This window comes from Clytia hemisphaerica, unplaced genomic scaffold (genome assembly GCF_902728285.1).
Source record: "Clytia hemisphaerica strain Z4C2 unplaced genomic scaffold, Clytia hemisphaerica genome assembly, whole genome shotgun sequence".
In the NCBI taxonomy this organism is placed as follows: Eukaryota; Metazoa; Cnidaria; class Hydrozoa; order Leptothecata; family Clytiidae; genus Clytia; species Clytia hemisphaerica.
Genome location: NW_027103507.1, coordinates 1582239 through 1590801, shown reverse-complemented (window position 1 = coordinate 1590801; position 8563 = coordinate 1582239). Strand labels below are relative to the sequence as shown.

Sequence of the window (8563 nt, the reverse complement as noted above, 5' to 3'; positions counted from 1 at the left end):
ATAAGTAAAATGCAATTTAGTTTAAAATTAATGTTTGGTCTGTGAATGGTCTTGGAATGGTGATCGAGCAGATGAAAACGAGATCGTAACATCTGAATAAAGTTACTCTTAACTTGAACATCATCATCAATGAAAAATAGATAACCGTCCTTTCCTTTGAAAGATAAGAAGAAGCCGAAGCGGCATGAAGACCCAGCGACATAACAATAGTCGAATGTTTGTTCGCAATGTTACAAATAGCCCTTTCTTCCGAAACAAACTCGGATTGACAAAGTGCTGCTTCTACCAAAACTTACAGCACTAGGGACAGCAACATGCTAATAAATATCCCGATGCTTGGCCAACGAATGAATATGTTTACAAAACAAATCTATTTCAATTATAACAAGGTACGCAATTCAATGATTCGATTCGTTCACCCTTCTACATATTCACGTGTCATTACAGGTCATTGTAGACTAGAACAGAATGGATCATATGGTTATTCAGAACGTTATAGTGGACTTACCGTGTGGTATAGAGTCTAGAGAATCATTTACGCTCGAATAGTACTGCTCTATTTTTTCTGATTCTGTTTTTTTCGACGCTATTCACTTGATGCAATTTCCTCGTATTTCTCGTATTGGTTGATCTTCAATTTTCAATAGTTTTATCATGCTTCAGGTATGTATTTTTTACCCGTTTCAGATGAAGAAAAATTCAGCAGCCAATGGAATCTGTCGTTATTTACGTTCATTTCAACCATCCACTCCGAACAAACTACTATTAATCCGTTCGATATGGTATAATTCATCCATATCAACGAAAGACGTTATTGAATCCTTAAAAAAATGATATTCACTTGTAGCTATCCACTTCGGTTGTTCGACATCGAATCATTCACGGGGAATCCACATTGTTAGATCCTTGAAGCAATATTATTCAACATCCAGTCTATGAAAGCTACCATTGCTGCGTCAATGATATCTTATATAAAACACTAGATGAAGCATCTCCGTCCTCCCTAAGGAAGCAAAATCTGATTATAAGATTTCGAGTAATATATTTTACTTTAAAATAAATTACAACCGTTTCTGGCTTTCCACATACCTTTATAAAGCCTGGAGGCATTCCTGGTACGCTATGAAACAATTCTACTTGCTAAGGGTATAACATAAGCTACGGCTCTTTCAAAATCATTTGTGACTCGAGGGTTTCTAGTTGTCTTGGATCACATTATCACACACAATATCATAGTTTTCTATTTATTCAGCTCATCAATATACTATAATTTCGGTCGCGTTTTAAGGCTATCAGTCTCTTGTATAATTTAAGACATTCGTGTCAGACATTCAAACTAGCGTACGAACCTGTTTAGGGCGGTAATTTTGATTGTCCGTGGGAACAACTGATGCTTAGATGATACTTAGATTAGACATACTGTCCGGGGGGTCTAAAGTCACAATGTCTAGGGGGTAAATTTCAAAAAATGTTGTATTCTCCACCCTCCATATTCAATTTTTGGACCTACCCCGGTGGAGGTCCTATGAATAAACCGTTGTATGTTCGTTCGTTCGTTAGTTACCAGATTTTCTCGAAATTGGCAAATTAGTTTTCTGATTTTTTGCACAAAGATGCATCACTATAAACCCTCGAATGTGACACGGAACCCGATTTTTGGGAAAAAATTTTTTGGGCAAATTTGAGCCAAAAAACGGCTAAAAAACGGGTTTTTTGTATGAAAGTAGGGTAGTATCATAGATAAAAGATTGCTCAAGCAGATTTTTGACGAAGCCCGCTTGCTTGAATATGAAAGAATATTTAAAGAGCATGAAATTTTGTTTTCTAAACGTTTTTTTGGACCTACCTGGAGGTCCTATAAATTAACCTTTGTCCGTCCGTCCGTCCGTCCGTTCGTTCGTCCGTCCGTCTGTTACCAGCTTTTCTCAAGATTGGCTCATTAGTTTTTTCTGATTTTTGGCACAATGATGCAAAATGTTAATGCCCAAAATGTGACGGAGCCCGATTTTTGAAAAAAAATCATTTCCGGCCGAAAATGCCGGAAATATGCCGGGAAAACCGGTTTTTTGGCATTTTCTCGAGATTTCATCATTAGTTTTTTCAGATTTTTTGCACAAAGATGCGTATTAGCAATGCCCAAAACATGGCAGAGTCCGATTTTTGAGAAAAATTCTTTTCTCCATGGGATTAAGGCGAGTTCGTGGAGGTCAAAATCCTTGCAACGTTACAAATCATTTTCAGAAGCTCGTTTTGGGCTCAAACGAAGCGTATAACTAATTAGAATAAGATTCAGTCTAGGCAGATGTTTTTTCATTTTGAAATTTTGCGTAATTCGCAAAAATCCTCAATTTTGCGCTATTTTGATGACGTCATGAAAATTGAAATCCCAATAACTTTTGATAGAATTATCAAAATAATTTCAAATTTTGACCAAAGATGCATATTATTAATGTTTTTAGGATTAGAAAAAAATTTTAATAAAATTTGATGACGTCATCACTTTTCAGCCAAAAAACTAAAATCCTTAAAAAATGCTGACGTCATCAAGATTTTGAAAATTTTTTGAACTATTTTGAAAATTTGCATTGAAATGCATCTTTGGTGAAAGTTTGAAATTATTTTGATGATTCTATCAAAAGTTATTGGAATTTCAATTTTTATGACGTCATCAAAATAGCGCAAAATTGAGGATTATTGCGAATTACGCAAAATTTCAAAATGAAAAAACATCTGCCTAGACTGAATCCTATTCTACTTCGTCATACGCTTCGTTTGAGCCCAAAATGAGCTTCTGAAAATGATTTGTAACGTTGCAAGCATTTTGACCCCGCCTTAATCCCCTTGAGTTCCGGTCGAAAATGCCGGAAATATGCCGGAAATCGCCGTTTTTGCAGATTTTCATTGGACTTTTTCCTTATATTTCGTTGTTTTTTCACACAAAAACATTATTAATAGCAATGTCCACGATCAAGCATGGTTCAATTGTCGATAAAACTGATTTTTGAAGCCGGAACTATCTAAAAATCGCCGGAACAGCCGATTTTCGCCGGAAAAACGGTATTTCTTGAATTTCTCAAGCTGTACTTTATATTTTTTTATGAATTTTTGCACACTGATGTAAAATGACAATACCTAAAAAGTGGCAGCCCGATTTTCGATAAACATTTTTTTCCGGCCGAAAATGCCGGAAATATACTGGAAAAACTGTTTTTTTGGCATTTTCTCGAGATTTTATCATTAGTTTTTTCTGATTTTTTGCTCAAAGATGCGTATTAATATTGCCCAAAACATGGCTGAGTCCGATTTTTGAGAAAAATTTTTTTCCGGCCGAAAATGCTGGAAATATGCCGGAAATATGCCGGAAATCGCCGTTTTTCTGGATTTCCATTGGACTTTTTCCTTATAATTGGTTGTTTTTTCATTCAAAAACATTATTAATTGCAATGCCCACCATCAAGCATGTTTCAATTTTCAATAAAATTGATTTTTTTTTGAAGCCGGAACTATTTAAAAACCACCGGAACAACCTATTTTTGACGGAAAGACAGTATTTCTTGAATTTCTCGAGCTGTACTCTATGTTTTTTTATGAAATTTTGCACACTGATGCAATATGACAATACCTAAAATGTGACGGAGCCTGATTTTCGAAAAACATTTTTTCCGGCCGAAAATGCCGGAAATATGCCGGAAAAAACGGTTTTTTTACATTTTCTCGAATTTTCACCTTTATTTTTTTCTGATTTTTTTGCAGAAAGATGCGTATTCGCAAAATGCTCAAATTATTGGCTGGCTGAGTTTTTTGATTTTTGAATTTTTTTTTTTTTTTGAAAATGCCGGAAATCGCCGTTTTTCTCGATTTTGTTTTTGTAGATTTTCATTTGTAAATTTTTATTTTTTCAAGATTTTTTTCATTGTATTTTTATGTTTTTCACATAAAAACATTATTGATAACAATGCTCACCATCTATTTATTTTTTCCCTACAACCCTTCCCTCTCCCCCCATCAACAATCAACGATGAATTTATTGCGTTATGCATTTTCGCTAAAAGCTATATTTTCTGACTGATTTTTTTCTCCTCGCATTGCTATCTAACTTTTATCATCAGGTAGGTCCATTCAGCATCTAGCTTGTTTATATTAAACAAACGACTACTTTTAATAGATCGTCACTATTTGTGTTCTGAATGTTTGTTTAACGGTCACCGCTCACGTAGACATCAGTTATATATGTGTTAAATGCATAACCAGGTAGGTCCATATAAGTATCACTTGTTTCTGGAAAAGCCCATCGAGAGGGTCAAATCAAAAGTTTTTCCAATTACCGCAATTGAAACATTGAAAAATAAAGATTCAGGATGTCTACCACTCTGTTTCGGCTTGTTCCCTCCGGGAATTGTTTCATTCAGACATTAGATAATTGATTATAATAAGGCCTTATATTTAGAACATTTCCGGCTTAACATTCCTGTGTCACGGACCCTTTGGGAGCCTCCCATTGGAATACCAACAGGTACATCTTCGAAAGTCAACCAAGTACTCTAAAACACTGAAAATTTAAAGCACACCGTTTGTTTTAGAACCTTACTAAATTTTCTAGCCCTAAATAAAAGATTCTAAATTCCCAACTATGAACTTATGTATGCCGTTACTTCGTATCTTCGGATTCAAAGATTTTTTTGATTTCAAATACGTTTGCAAACCCAAACCAAACCAAAAACGATCTGTCAGTATCGCCTTACCATTTTGAGATATCTAGTATGTTAGAATTGCCCCGTTGGGACTCCAGTCTACTGGAACATTTTGCCTAAAATTCAGTTCCATGTGGGAAAAATATCCTGCAATCGCCGCCCGCCATAACATTTGGCACAAAAGGGGTGTTCCTTCGAAGTTTTGAAAGCGCAAGTGGTTTTCAAGTGCTTTAGTGCCTTACTGGTTAAAGGGACTATTTTCTAGTCACCATATTTCGAAAATTATGTTAATTTGGGAGCTTGCCGGACTTTGTATGAACCCTACTGACTGTTTCTCAACCCTACCCAACAAAAAACTTTGATTGGAGTTTTGTTGAACCTTCACTTGGTGTGCTCCACTGTGAATCTCTACTTGGTGGGCGGCAATAGATTTACTCTTATTGAAAACTTACGATACAGCGCCCTGTCCCAGGGTTTACGAAAAAAGAGAAAAGTAAAAAAAAAAATCTAATATATATTTCTCGAAAGTTCGAAGTTATGCCAAAAGTGGTTGGTTTTCACTTTATTGGATGTCACTGGATCTTTTCTGGGAAAATCCGACTTATATTTCCATTCTTCCAAAAACTAGCCGAATTTTAGATATGATATTCCCATCTTTTTTATGGATTAGAGTATTCCAGCGCTCTCAAGTGAGAAAATTTAGTTGGGATGCATAAGAAGCACAATATTTTGCAGTGAGGATCTTTCAGTCAGTTCTTTTCCGCGGGAACAAAAACTGGGATAATTTTCCAATGAAGACGATTTGACCACTTTTTGGACCTACCCCGGTGGGGTGGAGGTCCTATAAATTAACCCGTGTTCGTTAGTTAGTTAGTTAGTTAGTTAGTTAGTTAGTTACCAACTTTTCTCGAGATTGGCTCATTCAATTTTTCTGATTTTTTGCACAAAGGTGCATCACTATAAACCCTCGAATGTGACGGAGCCCGATTTTCGAAAAAAAATTTTTTCCGGCCGGTAGAACCGGAAATGTCCCGAAAAAAGCGGTTTTTTGAGATTTTCTCAGTTTTAATTTTCTCTGAATGATTGATTAAAGTGTCGATATTATTTTTCTTTCACCGTTAAACATCGATGCGTTTCTTAATTGCTTTCTCCGTTCCAATAGATATATAAATCGAAATTTAAAATTATACATTACTTCCATTAAATTCTAATTATTCGTTTTATAAATAGGTAGGTCCATTAAAGTATTACTTGTTCCAGTTGAGAGGGGTCTTTGAGAAAGGGGTGTGATAACTTCCGCCAGTTAAGTGGACGCGTACGATATTTCCTTATTGGGAAAATCGACCTCTTACTTTGGAATTTCGGAAATAACACAATTTTTTCGGTATTTCAGAATTCTTATTCGGTATCGGAAATGGATTTATTTTTTATAATTTCGTTAAAATGAGGATTTTTTGCCTAAGTATTTTGGAATTTACACAATTTACACAAAAGCATTAATGACGAAAAATAGTAAAAAAATTCGGTTTTGGAATTGAGAAAATGTTTTTGTGGAATTTCGGAAATACTAGCAAAACACACAAGTCAGAAAAACACACCCAAGTAAACAGAAGACTTTATAGGGATTTAAACTTTATCAAAAAGAGCTACTTTAAAAGCTCTCTTTTGGTTTTAGAATCGACCACGAAAGTCCAAATTAAAAGCACTACTTTTTCAGACCCACATTCTAAAAAAACGTTTTAGCCACCCCGGCCACCCCCTATCAAACAGAAGGCACTTGGAATTTAATAAGCACCATTATTTCAGTTAAAAGATCACTACATTCAGTAAGGGTCGAAAGTTGTCCATGCTATCTTTCTCCAGATAACAGTAAAACACTGATGAATAGAAAGAAGCAATTGGAAATTTTAAAATCAAGTTTTTATTTCTTTGAAAATGATTTCAGCTTGTTCGTGCCATCATTACCAATGCTGATTGGAAGCGACTTGTTGACTTTACTTTAATTTTGCCCTGTAAAGAGAAAATAAAACAAAAAATTTGAAAATTATATCAGGATACATAACAGTATTTAACATTGTTCAAGCAAATAGAATTTAAAAAATCCGTACAGTATTCTTTTGAGCCATCCCAGAGATGAAAGTCAAATTTTAGCTCAAAATAAACTTTATTCCCTGAAAGACAATTTTTACCATTAAGGAAAACATTTTCAGTCAAATACATTTGGTGTATCTATCTCAATGTAAAATTTAGAATAATAAAGTTCTTACATTTGATGAAAAGTAATTTCTCATCCAGCAGTGCAACATTTCGGTAATAGGAGTTCTTCATAATTTGCATCATTTCTCATTCGAATGTTCCCGCCTAAAGTTTAAATATGAAAAAGTAACAATATTAAGCTAACAACTAAAGACTAACTTATTATACTACCGCACTGGTTTTGAGGATAAAAAGCAACATTAAAACTTCAAGTCTCCGTCTAAATGTTTTTTTAAGAATATCCAATTTTGAAGCCTCCGGATGTGAGTTTTAAGCCTAAAAATGTTCTTTCCATCATCTTTTTTTCACCGTTTTTTTGAGGAATTTTGTCTATTTTCTTAAGAAATCGGGTGTTTGCACGACTTTGAAATGTTCTTGATTTGTTCTTGATATTTTTGCCAATGGGGCGTTATGTTCTTTTACAGAGGAAACCTGTATAGCTTTCAGCATTGGTACCAGTGGATACCCCTTAAAACCCACAATAAAAAGTGGTACCCTCTATCTCATTGTTTAGTTGGAGTGTAAGGCTGAAACTTTTTGTGTTGAAAGTACGTTGTCTATGATTGTCTTCCCTAGCAGTGATGTTTTGTAGAAAACAGTTTTCAGTTTTTCACGAGGAAGTGGAAAAGTGCAGTTTTAGCTATTTACCCCTTAAAACCTACAAAATGGTTTTTCTCGAATAACTTTTTACAAAAAAGTTCTTTTGACCTCAAATTTTGAACAGTGATTCACTGAAAAGTTACTAATGTTATGAATATACCATTAGTACCTAAATGATCTCAAAAATATGTGTTAAAATCAAAACACCCCTTAAAACCTACAAAAATAAGGCTAAAAACCACAAAGTCCGACCCTTGCTAACGGGATACTCAAGCTGATGGATACAAATTTGGTGTTGCTTCGTGATTCAATGGTTCAAAGACTTGCTAGAAATTCATTCCTTCAACAATATTTTCATTTTTCAGGATTTCATGCCCATAATGCAATTGTGTGTGGTTTTTTCGTCAAAAACGGCTACGAAAGGCCAAAACCTTCATTCGCTTCATTTTTGACCTATGGTTCTAATGTTTTTCTAAATCTCCATCAAATTTGTGACATTTTGGTATGCAACATGACCAGGTTTTGAGAAAGTCGATTTTCAGATTTTATTGATCATCACCATAAAATTGCTTTAAAGTAGAATTTTAAGGGCCTGTCATTTTCGTTGGGGTCTATTCACGAAGATGAAAATGATTTTTTCATACCTACCATAAGTATAGGTTTTATGACCTTAAATTCAATTGTGTAATTTCTAGGTCCAAAAAAGGATTTTTGATAAAATTTTGAATAACTTCGAATTTTAAGATACTTTAGCATCTTTAAAATCCTTAAAATTTGGTATTTTATGAAAGAACATTTATAAGAGGTTGTAAAAAAGTGAAACATACCATATAAAATTAAATCTGGTAGTTATGAAAGCCAAAAATGCAACATTGTGGGTTTTAAGGGGTATGTGGTTTTAAGGGGTATCCACTGGTATAAGCCCATTTTAACCGAATCTTAGGCCTCAAGATTTCTCAAGACAGGCAGAGAATATCCATAAAACAACCTACAGTAAATCACGACAAAATATAAAA

The 8563-nt window shown here is 34.4% G+C and overlaps 2 long non-coding RNA genes across 2 annotated transcripts in view; one reads left to right on the top strand and one right to left on the bottom strand.

Moving 5' to 3' along the window:
* LOC136798872 (uncharacterized) overlaps positions 1-8563 on the top strand; it is a 16526-nt gene continuing 7963 nt past the window's right edge. Inside the window, exons 1-2 of the long non-coding RNA XR_010845451.1 lie at positions 1-389; positions 688-1036. This is a non-coding gene — a long non-coding RNA (uncharacterized lncRNA). The remainder of the gene's footprint in view (positions 390-687; positions 1037-8563) is intronic.
* Positions 6590-7058, bottom strand: LOC136798870 (uncharacterized). Its single transcript, XR_010845449.1, has 2 exons — positions 6959-7058; positions 6590-6701 (listed from the first exon to the last, which is right to left on the bottom strand). It is a non-coding gene; the product is annotated as an uncharacterized lncRNA (long non-coding RNA).